This window comes from Thunnus maccoyii, chromosome 11 (genome assembly GCF_910596095.1).
Source record: "Thunnus maccoyii chromosome 11, fThuMac1.1, whole genome shotgun sequence".
NCBI lineage: Eukaryota > Metazoa > Chordata > Actinopteri > Scombriformes > Scombridae > Thunnus > Thunnus maccoyii.
Genome location: NC_056543.1, coordinates 14,508,129 through 14,521,414, shown reverse-complemented (window position 1 = coordinate 14,521,414; position 13,286 = coordinate 14,508,129). Strand labels below are relative to the sequence as shown.

Here is a 13,286-nt window from a genome sequence, read left to right as displayed (position 1 = left end):
CTAAGAAGAAAGCATCTGAAGTTTAACGAGTTTCATTTGAAAACACCGGTGATGATCCAATTATTCTAGTTATTTGCTGCATTGTAGTATGAAAACGGGACCGTTTCTGTAAGGCACTGTAGTGACAAGCTCCCTGATATTAAAGGGAACAATTTGGAGGCTTCTACATAAATCCTTTTGAACTGGTAGAAGAGACACCAAAAGAGACAGAAAGAGGGGAGATGATGTCATAAGTTGAGCTTGCACAGGGTATACATAACACTGACAGTTGCTGTCATGATTAATTTCCCTGTTTAATATTTAGTGTGAACTGCACACCTCTGCCTTTGAAGCAGAACTTGGTGTCCCAGTACCTGTGAGGCTTGTGTCAGGATGACGTAAGGTGATGTGTTTTGTCAGAACAGCATCAATACAACAGGCTGTCGTGGTTTCAGTTACAGTTGTGAATCTCAGTTACATGGTAGGAATACCTCATCGAAGCAAGCTTTACAGTGGGAATTGTTTGTCGAATTCACCAGCAAATCTTTCATACATTACTGCCTTAGATTACCTCCAACTCAGGTATTGTGCGAGTATCTGTGTGTGTAATAAGAAGGCCCCACAGTGTGTATCACAGGGTCATTTCTAGGTAAACCAGACTACGCAAACATGCTTCCCTTCAACTCATTACATACGCCCCCGGGGTTCCAGTGAAAACTGAGTTCACTTCCAATTCTACTCTGTCTACAGCATTCTCCCTCTCATGTCTCTCTGTGTTTATTTCAGTATGTTATTCTATTCTTTTTTTCTCGGTGTGTCTCTCTCTCTGAACATTCATGCAAGAAGAATATGCTGTAGGCTCCCATAGATGCTCATTTGAGTTCTCTGTCTTTTGTTGGTACATATATTGTATTACTGCTGTCATGTCAGTAATAAGGCAGGTTGCCTCATTATGTGGACCCCTGTTATAAGCTACCCACTGGCCAACTGTCTCCCCTGTGTTGCCACTTTCTAAACCCTCGCTTCTATGAGCAACCTCTAATAATGCTGTCTTATTAATGCTGAAAAAGGTTGGCAATTTTTTAAAATGTTTTTTATTGTACAATAGTACGGAAGGTCTATTTTGTTCATTTATTGATTCTTTATATCAATAAATGTATATATATCTATTTATATTCATGGAATACATTCAGAATGTTTGCTATGAAATGGGACGTTTGTTCGTCACAGCAAGAGTAAAATATTCAAAATGAAAAAATTTGTAGAATACTATTTCCACCGGGACAATTTTTCAAGGGCACCAGCTAGCTCAGGGCAACAAAGGTCTGCCCTTGAATGAATGTGATTACTTTTTAGTTTTTTTAATGACTTTAATAAAGGAATGGCTGTGGTTCTGATACATTTCTCCTGGTGCAATGCAGACATACAGTGGAGATGCCTGGTATTGACTACCTTATCATCATCACAGTAACTGAACACAAGAACAAGGAGTGCTGCCATAATTTTAAATTTAAACAATTGAGTTAAATGTATTAAGCAGAAAACTAAGAAAACACTGTTGTTCCAGTTATATCCCATGTCTACTGGACCCCTCAATCTCTTGCTCATTTCCTTCTGTTTTGATATGGACCACCCATGTTAGTTTGACTATCAACCAACACGAATTCTGCTCTCTTCTCCCACTCTGTCTATTGTGGAAAGTCCTCAAATTGCATTCAGATGTTCGATTCCAGCCAGCAGTGGCACATAGCATGCCTGCTCCAAGCCTGCATGTTAACACACAGAAGCAGATCAGGCGTCAAGCCTTTGATACATAGCAACCCTTAGAAATGTCAACAAGTGTCCGCCTATCTCCCTTCCCCTCGCTCTATCTCTCGCTCTCGCTGTCTGCCTCTCTTTGATTTCCAATCTAATTAATTCTGAAGCTTTTTTGTGGTGGTCTTTCATGACTGCATAAATAAGTATATGATTCAATGTTAGCAGCCGGAATACCTCCCTTCTCCCGGGTAAATATCAGCCTGAAAGGGCTGTTTGGTTTGACAGCAGCTTTATGCATGTTTTTATCAGTTGCAATTCACATCAAAGTGAAGGACTGGTTAGGTGGAATTAATGGATGCTTGTTTTTTTTTTCTGTTTTTTACGTAAGTGGTGTTGAAGCACAGTGTAAAAGAGGTGGGACTCAGTGCTGCTATTGTATTTCTATAGTAAAATACCATTGGGAGAAGTTTAGATTTAAAAAGTTTTCATGTCTGAATGTGATAACAGGCTGTTGTGTACTCACCTTTTCCTCCCACTTGTGCAGCATGATTTGTTTTATCTGCGGCACATTTTTTGTAACATAAATTGAATGTTTTCAGCAAAGGGAGGATACCAAATCATTCCAAGTCAAAAGGCTAAAGTCCAAGATCAGATTCATGACTCAAGTCCACATCTCTGCATTTTAATGCTATCACCAACAGCCTATTGCTAAAGTTCGTAGGTAAATCCAGGGAAAAAAAATAAAATAGCAGGCAGATTGCTGGGGAATCATGGAAGTGCAGTGTTGATGTGTGACCATAGCGAATGAATTGAAAAAGTTTAGAGAGTTAAGCTCTATTCCCGTTCTTCACACGTGGCTTCTTTGTATGTATGTTTAAGACATAGTGCAGTTCATCCGATGAACTTCAGCTCAGCTCAAAATTGCAGTGTCCAGATATACTGCATTTGAGGCATTTAGGGAGCATTGGTAAATTGTAGCGTCTACCAATAGTTTGCATGAGAGGTGTTTAGGGGGCGGGCACTGTTCTCCCCAGGTATTGAGAAATCAGCCTGTTCTGAACAGGCACATCTTGAATGGGCACTGCATTAGTTGTCTTAAATGAAAGTAAGAGTGGTTTGTGACGTTAAACATGATTCAGCTTAAAGTATCCTTTTGATAAAAGGGTTGATCATCTGAACAGAAATGCTCAGTCTGTAGCTGACACATCAGTTGCTCTCACTGTGCATTCAATCCATGAATGTGCAATTTGTTACTTCATTATGCACATTCAACGGTCCATTACTTGCCTGATGACCTAAATATCTTTTTGACCATTTTTTTTTGATTCATTAGAGTTGCTTCTTCCCAATTTTGAGTGAAAAGAATTAAGGGGCTTCTAACAGCAGAAAATAATTATTTTGGTTGCAGTAATACACGCACATAATACGCCTGGTGCCTCAAAGATAAAAAATGAGTAAATAAGTAACCAAAAAAAGGTTTTAAATTGGGGTTGGACAATCCTATGCCATGAAGAGCAAACTCAGACTCGTGTCCATGTCATATGACTCAAGTCCACACCTCTGCAATGTAATGTATCATCTATAGTGTATTCCTAAAGTTGTGAGGAAATCCATGATTAAATGAAATGATATTTGATATATAGTCTTTAATGAAAATGCAATCTCATCCTCGACTGAAAGTGAAAGTGATTTGTGACATTAAACATCACCCAGCTTAAATTATCCTTTTGATAAAAGGGTTGAATTTGGCCATACAGGCTGCACTTGATTAACAACAATGCTCAGGCTGTAGCTGACACACATCAATTGCTGTCAGTGCATTTAATCGATGAATGTGCAGTGTGTTACTTAATTAAGTACAGTCAACCATTACTTGCCTGATCTTTTTGACCATTTTCATTTGATTTATTAGAGTTCCTTCTTCCCAGTTTTGTGTGAAAAGAATTAAGAGGCTTCTAATGGCAGGAAATCATTATTTTGGCCACAGTAATACCTACACATAATATGCCTGCAGCCTCAAAGATTTAAAAAATGTAAATAAAAGTTTTAAATCAGGGAGCTAAGTGTCTGCAGGAATTGTAAGTCTGGAGTAGCACTCCTGATCAGTATCAGAGAAATCACCTGCTGAGGTGATCGGTTGTAATGAAAATGTGCAGACTGTTGTCTCTATTCGCCTATTTGCTCCAAACAAAGGAATTCAAGTATTTTGGGATGTTGTTCACAATTGAGGGTAAAATGCAGCGTGAGACCAACAGGGGGTTGGAGCTCCGTCAGTAGACAGAGTGTACAAACTGTTGTGATGAAAATAAAGGTGAGCCTGAAGTGGAAGTCACTCTTCTTTCCAACCCTCAGTTAAGGTCACAAGCTTTGGGTTGTGACCAAAAGAAAGAGATTGTGGATAACAGGGGAGGAAATGAGTTTCATTGGCAGGATGAGGATTCATGTGGAGGTTTTCCGGGCATGTCCAACTGAGAGGAGACCGAGGGGGCATAAGCAGAACAGAACATGAGCATCATATATCCCATCTGGCCTTAGAATACGTTGGGATTTCTCAGAGAGACCTGGAGGAGAATGCTGGGAGGAAGGACATCTGAGCTACTTAGCAGTGGAAAAATGAATGTATTGATTTGTTGTTATAGTAGTAATAAAAGTAGTAGTTGTGTAGTTTTTTTACACTTGTTTTGTTCTTTTTTTAACCCGACAAAGGTCAATTTTAACAAGAAAAAGCTTTGACTCGTGCTTGCCATGTTGTCAGTCAGACGCACACACAAACAAGCCAAGAGAAATACATTCACTTTCTCCATATCTGTTTCTGTGTTTCTCTCTCTCTCTTTCTCTCTCTCTCTCTCTCTCACACACACACACACACAGCTACATATGGCAGTGACACAGTTTTAACAGCATCCTGCTGAGCAGAGATGGATGTGGTCAGGTAGGGCGGTGGGGGGTAATGGATGACTGCAGGCAGCCCACACAATGGATGAGACTGGCAGCTCAGGGAGACAGGTCTACGCTAATGAGTGACTGCCAGACACAAACACACAGACACACACACACACACACGCAGGTAAATGAAGGCTTGTAGGTATCCAACCTGGCAAACACAGACATTAACAAAGAGAACATTTCATAATTTGATTTGATGCATATACACACACGCATATATGTGTTGTGATGACCCCAGACTTACAAACAAACAAACCCACCCACACAGACACTGTTTGACGTACAAAGCACATTGTCAGTCTTTCTTTTATTTACCAATTAATTCTCTTTTCCCTCTCTCTGTCTGTCAGTGTCAAACTGCAAATGTTCTCACTACTTCTTTACCTTTTCTCAAACATACACACATACACACAAACACTGTGGCAGAGATATGTATCTTTATCCACTGCTTTATGTCAAGACTTCGCCCTATATTTGCTCCCTTCACTACTCATTACAGAACAGGTTCACCCTGTGATTTTATATTTATTTCCCCAAGGACATAGATATACCAACACTCGCATCTTTGCAAACAGAGATTTGTTTCTGTGTGTGTGTGTGTGTGTGTGTGTTAACGTTCGCTGTGCCAGTCTTTTTGTATCATTATGTAGCCTAGAGGCTGTAAAAGTAAGCTTTCTCAACAAGGCAAGTGAATAGAAATTTGAAAAAGTGTGGGATGTAGCCAAGAGAATGCCACGGAATTGAAGAAAGGTTTGTCTACTATAAAAACAATTAACTGCTTTGCATTGTTTTAATTGTTATTGATTATTCTCAGTATCTTTGTGATAATGAGGTTGAGGTGAAGAACGAGGCTGCGTAAGTGTGGCAACAAGCATGCTTCAACTATGTGTGGGCCTTTCTATGAGCTTCTTTTTAGTTATTTTTCTATAATGGGCAGGTATAGCAGGTCATAGACGCATCTGGTCAATTTTTAGACATTCTGGTTCATTGATATATGCCGGTAGTGCAACCACAAAGTTCAACTCATATCTTGGCCTGTAAGTCTTTGACCATGTGTAACGGTAGCCAGCAGGTACAGTACTGCGCAGTGAGTAAATTTAACTCACCAACTCCTTAAGAGACGTGCTGGTGACAGACACTGTCGCCTATGGGTTTTAGCCTCCTTGCTAGCGCGCCTGCCTCCCATCTCTGAGGTCATGAGTTTGAGTCCAGTGCGGAACTGTGCTTGGCTACACAATGTAGGCTACACTGGTGCTGTGACCCAGATTGGAAGTGAGGATTAGTGGTGTGTGTGTACCCGTTGGCCACCGTTACACATGTCAGCAAATGTCTGTTTTTCCATGAGTTGACTGAGTCAATACTAATCCACCAGATGCAGACAATCCTGTTACCATTTCAGCAAATGTATACAGCTACCATTTGGAGTTTTGTAAAGACACATTATTTGCTTCTTATAGATAGTGTTGCGCTTCCTCTGTTAAATATCTTTAGGAAGACTTTGCTAATTTTAATCTTTACCTGCAATAAAATATTTTTTGGCTACTTTGGGGGGAGTGGAAGTTGGGAACACAACATTGACATATTATTTTTTAAGTTGAGATGTTGAACTTGTTAGAAAACAGTTTCTTATTTACACATCCAACAGTTATGGAGTAACATTATCATCCATTTGGAGTCATGAATGCAAGTCCAATGTTATTCTCTTTAAGCTGTTGTTGGTCTCTACCAGTTCCTGGGGGACATATCTGGATCTTTGGTTGGTAAATGCTCAACTAAGTTCATCAGCTAGTTGCTAACTGTGTGTGTTCAGTGAGAGAGTGAACCAAAATAGTATAGTTTCAGGCCAGACAGCTAAACAATGAGCTGAAACTCACTGTAAAGCCCTATAAAGCTGAGAGGAGCTGCGGAGTCTAGTGATAATTCTCTGTAGGTGCATGTAGGTGTTAAGTGCGAGTGACACCCCTCACATTACACACTGCCATTACATACGTTGTTATAAGAAATATGAATTCATTTGACAAAAAACAATTATAATAACTACAGAAACAAGGTAGAGGGTACCTCTATTTCTTCATGCTGACAATTACTAAAATTGTTTTGTAGATAGTATTTAATGCTCTGGAGTGCCCATTTATTAATTCAGCACTTTGCCCATTGACATTTTTTCCCCTGCAGTTTTACAGTTGGAGACACATCCAATGAATATAGTTTGATTATTTCACCCAATGAAATTGAGCGTTATGTCATCATGACTAAAATTACTCAGTGGAAAGTCTATCTCTCAGCCCTTCGCTATACATCTCTCTATCTAAAAAAAAAAAAGGCATGTATGTGGGGGAAAGTGTTAAGGTACTTTCTGGAAGCTTCTCCTTGATCTAAACTCTAACATCATCTGTGAAATGAATACATGTAAATGCAATTATAAGTCTTACTAATGTACCATAATTGATTTTTTTTTAATTAATTTAATTTTTAATGTTCAAATGTTTTGTATGTCTTTGTGTATTCTTACTGTTAGATGATGCACACAAATGTAAAAAAAGAAGCGGTTTATTGTGGGAAATGTTGCTGGTTAAATCTGTGGACATGCTTTGAAATAAGTGAATAAATTCATACATCCATTCAGTATATGGTCATATATACATGAAAATGTGTGTGCTGAGGCTGCTGGTGCCAACGCTGGTGGATAGCTTGTCATCTCTTAGCCATGTAGGCGGAAGGCCAACGCTGCGACAGCTTGGACCCACTTCACTTTCAATTAGTCGCCTGCCTCTGTAGATGCCTCCTCACCAGCCTCTCTGGAAGTGACTCAAACCCTGCGCGTGTGTGTGTGTGTGTGTATGTGTGTGTGTGTGTGTGTGTGTGTGTGTCTGCGTGTGTGTAACAATGAGAGAGCGAGTGCGTGAGAAGTGATTGTTGATGGGAATTAACATCCCCATTATGTATTTTATGTAAATAAAATGTGTGCGCATGCATATGAATGTGTGTGTTTGTGCATTTTTCCCGCTTCAAGGGTTGTGGCGGGAGGAAGGTGGTTAATGAATGTATGTGTTTGAGTATGTGTGATGATGTCCAGTGGATATGTCCGTCCCTTTGCTAGACAGGTGCAAGTCTGTGTGACATCTCACCCCTCAGGGTTGCCAGGCACCTGCTAGATCTTTGAATGAGAGACTTGAGGGTGACACTGGTCAATTGAGAAGGATGTGTGGCCGTCCCTTGTATATCAAATACAACAATCTTATCTGAAAAGTATATTGACGTGCATATACTGTATGTATGTATGTGCATGTTAATGCGGCATTAATGATTTTTTTTAATTAATAATTGTTTTGAAATATGGAGTCCATATTAATTTTATGTGGAGATGAATATATTATAAATAGAAATATGTGGGAATTACTTCATATTAATTTATTAAAGTTTGTGCTTGTATGTCAAGGTAATTGTGGCAGGACATTAGCCATTTTAGTGCCTATTGGTTTTGTAATTGAAATGCTCTCAAACCTGTGACCATATTTGACTAAAACATATCAGCTAGTACTAAATAAATAATTTTAAAAAGCCCAAAATGTGTTAAACACCCTAATGATTCAGTTAAGAGGAAATCTTTTGGTGTTGTAAGAATGCAGTTACCAAGATGAGAGGGAGTAACTGTGGAAAAAGCAATCAAAGCCAAGCACAACCAACATGCCATTAAACCTTTTAATGATCTCAGTCTGTCCATATTCCAGTTCACTGCAATTAGCAATAAAACTCTGAACGGGTGCGGACTTATGATGTAGCTGTTTGAGTGCAGGTCAAGTTATATGGTACAGACCTGCACCATCTGTTATTTTCAGTAGTGTCTGACTCATACAGAGGGCATTGAAATGTAAGTACCTCTTGTTCTGGCTGATTGTTTTTTTTTCTTTTTACTGTACAGTTATGCCATCAAGAAGCCTAAGAAAGCAAATTCAAGTTAGTGAGTCAGAGATACATTAAATCTTCTGTGCCTGTGAGCTATTTTTGCATTATAGTTTGTTATATTGTTATTGTAGTTTATCATATTTCCTTTTCAGATTTACTTTGTATTTTTGGAAAATAAATAGTGGCTGGTGAAAACTGAAAACTATCCACCTAAAGCAGTATCTATATAAATTGGAATAGGCGGGTCACCCATGATGCCTAATATTTAAGGCGCATACCAAAATAATCGCAACGTCCATGGCTTGATTCCTGGTCGGGGGACCCCCGCCACACCCTGTCTCACTACACTGACTCTCAAATAGGCCGTAGCTGAAATAGGCCACAGAGTTGCAGAATTAGACATTTTACCCACAGTGTGTAATTTTATTAATTGTTGAAATGTGGCAAGTAACATGTAAATATTTCTTATCTGGTACCTGACTAATTAAATATGTGGTTATTTACAAACCTAAATGTCATGCAAAAACAGAGGTCGTTTGGCTTGTTTGTGTGTGTGGATGTGTTTTGTATAGAGGTACAGTATATCACACAGATGCATCACTTCCATCTCATAATGATTAGTCGCTGCCATCAGGTGTGTATACAGTTCTTTAATTTGAATTAAAATGGCTAAAAAAGTACTGCAGTGCCATGATGAAGAACATAACCTACACGCTGACCTTGTCTCTTATGCTAATACAGGTATGCTTATCGCAATGGGTCTTTGTAAGCATACTAATGTGTCTTTGGGTCAAATTTGAATAGTGTCATTATGAAACAAAATTGTTTATATTTTCACTTTCCTTGTCCTTACCCAGTTCTGCACCCCTGTGCCTGTGGATCCCAGCTTGTGCAGATTCATATCCAAACACATCTGAAAAGCTAAAATGGCATATTTTGAAAGCTCACGGCTCATTCAAACTCTCTCAAGATGCCCTGTGGAACTGTCACAGTTCAAGGTTGTTTTGGAGTGTCATCAGTATCATCTGACAAGTGAAGCAAATGAAACAAAACTATAGAAAAAGCCGTCCTGCTCATTTGTCCTGATCGGGGCGCAGGGTTTGGCATTGTTGAAGCTGTTATCATGGCCAAGACAGAATCCTCCTGTTACAATATGGCTTTTGTTAAAGCTAGTGGACGGGATGCAAGCACGTCTCAAACTCCCCTCGGCAAACTGGGGCTGGCTGTATAGGCCTCACACACTCACACTCTTGCATCCAGACACATACACAATGACACATGCCGGGGCTCAGAAGAGGAAACCGTACAATATTGATAGCAGCTTCCAGACCCCATTCTCTCCGAGGCTTACCACACAATCACCTACAGCCACAAACACACTTGCACACTTGCAGTGGGGTTCAAATGCAGACCATAATATAGAGATTTACATGTGCACATACTCACACACCTCTTGGATTGAGGAGAGATACTGATGTATTATTTACTGGAACTACAGGGTACAAAGCAAACTCAGATTGAGTAAACACCGTCTGGGAGGAGAGAGAACGGGTTGGTGGGTAGAAATAGAGTCAAGAGCTTAAGGAATGGACAAAATATTGCTATGTTTATTTATTTAACCTTCCTTTCATCATGCAAGTCTGTTAAGATTTTTTTTTTTTTTTCGAAAGATCTGGAGCCTCATTTATAAAACAGTGCTTAGGATTCATATCAAAAATTTGCTTGTGCATAAAAGACAAAAATGGTGTACGCCAAAAAGTAACCAAATGTATAAACTGTGCGCAAGTACATCAGCATGCAGTTTTCCCTTTATGAATCACAATTAACATGAAAATGTGCATATGTGGACAAGCTTTACATACCGCCCACAATTAACCATAAGTGGTTGCTGCAAAACCCTTATGAATATTGATATACATTTTGTTCCTTTGGGGAAGAGCAGCAGTATTAAAAACAGAAGAAAGTTTAAAAGGCTGTTGGCTGCAACAGCTGTTAATGCATGTCTCCATTTTCCTGTCTCTCCAAAATGTATGCCTGGGTCAGACTTTCCTGTACCGGTGCACACATTCTCCCATCATTGTTTGTTTTTATAAATCTCAACTTTTCCGTGGGAAGTACTGTACACATCTTTCAACCCCTGTTTTATGTGTATGCAACATGAATAAATGAGGCCCACACTGGACAAGCTGGAACAAAAAAAAAAACATCTGTTGGTATAGTCATGCAGGTGGTTTTGGTTTTATTTACCCACGTTGTCTGAGATATTTCTGCCTCCGCCCCAATAAAGTGAATGTAATTTCAATTCTAATACTATAATGAAAAAAAAAAGATTTAATAAGTTCTCTGGTAACATTTCTTTCCAGAATCAGTGTCCTTTTTACTTAGCATAATTTGCAAATTTACATTTGATTGGAACTTCTTTCTACCAAATAAAAAGTCGACCTGTTGACAGTGTGTTCTGTGGATTATCTACAGAAACTGGGACACTGATTCATGGAAATATATCATGCTGTTAATTTTCAGTTTGTTTGTTTTTTTCTCTTGTAATTTGGGTGATCTGACCCTTTAAAGCTTAGGAAATGTCATTAGAAATGATCTGATCTATGTTTTTAAAAATGTTTAAATGACATCAACAAACACACTTGGATAGACACTCTGTAACCCATTCCCAGAAACTTCTACTCGATTACCAAGCTTCCAGCCTCACAACAGATCAATCATAGATCACAGCTAATGTCTCCTGTTACAGCACTCTGTGATTGCCCTGTTATTATCCCACTAATTATGACTATCATCATTATTATCATTTCTCTATTACAGTTCATTACTCCAGACCCGAAACAGGATGGTATAATGGCCTAAGTGGCAGTTATTCCATTCATTGATTGGTTGGGTTGCAAACCTTGTTGCATGGTGTTTTCTGCTCTAACTGAAGCTAACTGAGTGCTGACATGGCACAGGCCAATCCACCGGTTACCTCAGGCCTAACCAATTGGGCCATAAATTAGCATATGATTGACTGAACAGTGTTTGCTATCTGGCAATTATTGTCAATGAAAAAAGTAGATTTCATTATGACCTTCAGTTTGTAGCTATCATAAGTTAAACAACTACCAACCTGTCGAAAAATAAATTAAATATCAGCCAAAATCATGCCAGCCTAAAAGGACAGTAACCTCTTTTACTCTGTTTTTGAGTATGTTTCTCCAGTTCATTGCTCAAATTACAATGCAACAATCTTGTGTCATTTGAACGACATTTAAAGACTAACCAGCAGTATCTGCTTAAAAATAGAGTCAACACACTTTAAGGCCCATCCTGTGAGCAACATTGCAGATCAAATCAAGCACACAGTTGATGTTTACTTGAGAGTTGTCTCAGCAGTGTGGTCTATCCCACATACTCCACCCTCTACTAGACTCTATGAGTAATATCCTCCTCCAATCACACACATGCAATCTCCTACTGAAATTTGCCTGTACGTAGCTGGTCAATCAGGATGTGCCTATCGATTTCATGTGTCTCGCACACTATAAAAGTAGCATCTCACTGCTGCTCACTATCCTCTTTTCTTCAGCAACGGCAAAATCAGCCCACTGATCTTACCTGCCCTGGTCACATTAGTGCCACTGACAGGCATCTCTTCTGATTCGAGTGCCTGTCCCAGTGTGCCACCCCTAGAGGAGGCCTTCACGGCCCTCCTGATTGCTCACTCGGCTGGCTGGACGGTGAGCAGGAGGCCACAGCCTCTGCTGATGCAGGACAGAGACAAGCTGTAATATTTTGACAAAATATTCCGGCTGGACACACAGCTGGGTGCGCAGCTGGCCGTGGCAGTGAACAACTCAGCAGTTCAAGAGGCTGGAAGAAGAGAAGGCACAGCTGAGCTGTCACCTGCTGCTTGCACCTTCTTCAAACCATTGCATCGCTGCAATGCCACGGTGAGGAGGAGGACTTGCAGAGTCAGCATCAGACCCCACTGCCTCAGCTACCTCCCACACTACCTCAACAGAGACACCGCAGTACCGGCCCTCTTGTGACTGCAGAGCGGCCTAGGCTGGAGCAAGGAGCGTCGACATACCCCCGCAAAAGCTGGTTTACACTCCGGGAAAGTCAGTAGCGCTGAAATGGCTGTCAGCGGGAGGGCGTGTCACATCAACACTAGCCATATTCAACAGCCCCCCCAGATGTGCTGGCAGACTTCACGGCCCCCTCCCACCACTGTTCAAGTTTAAGCTCATGTTTGCTGTGTGTGTGCACATGTTGAAAATGTTGAAAATGTTTTAATAAAAACAAATTCATTTTCCAAAGAGCACTATCTCTCTGACCCTCTGTGGCTCTGGGACGATAGCATCTCAAGCTGCTTCATCCAGCTGGTCACAGAGGCTGCGTAATGCAGAAGGCACTTGCTCTGCTGGTGCCCCTGCCTCTCTTCTCTCTGTTAAAGACGCAGACGGTGGGTGGCCTTATTCAGCTGCAGACAATGCTAGCTAAAAAAAAAAGAAAAAAAGCTGAGCACTGAGTGCATCCATGAACACTATGTTAGGCACGATGTGCTGAGAAAGAAACACATCCCGCCTGACACAGTGACACTCAAAAGCAGACCTGAGTCTCGCTGCGATCGCCAGTACCGTTATTTACCAGACCATCCAACACAGCGTGTCTCCCCAGGAAATGGTAATGTGGCACACGGTGTT

The 13,286-nt window shown here is 40.3% G+C and overlaps 1 protein-coding gene across 2 annotated transcripts in view; it reads left to right on the top strand.

Annotated features, from left to right (window-relative positions):
• Positions 1-13,286, top strand: part of LOC121907139 (receptor tyrosine-protein kinase erbB-4-like) — a 349,464-nt gene that overhangs the window by 294,060 nt on the left and 42,118 nt on the right. The gene's annotated exons all lie outside the window — the stretch shown is intronic.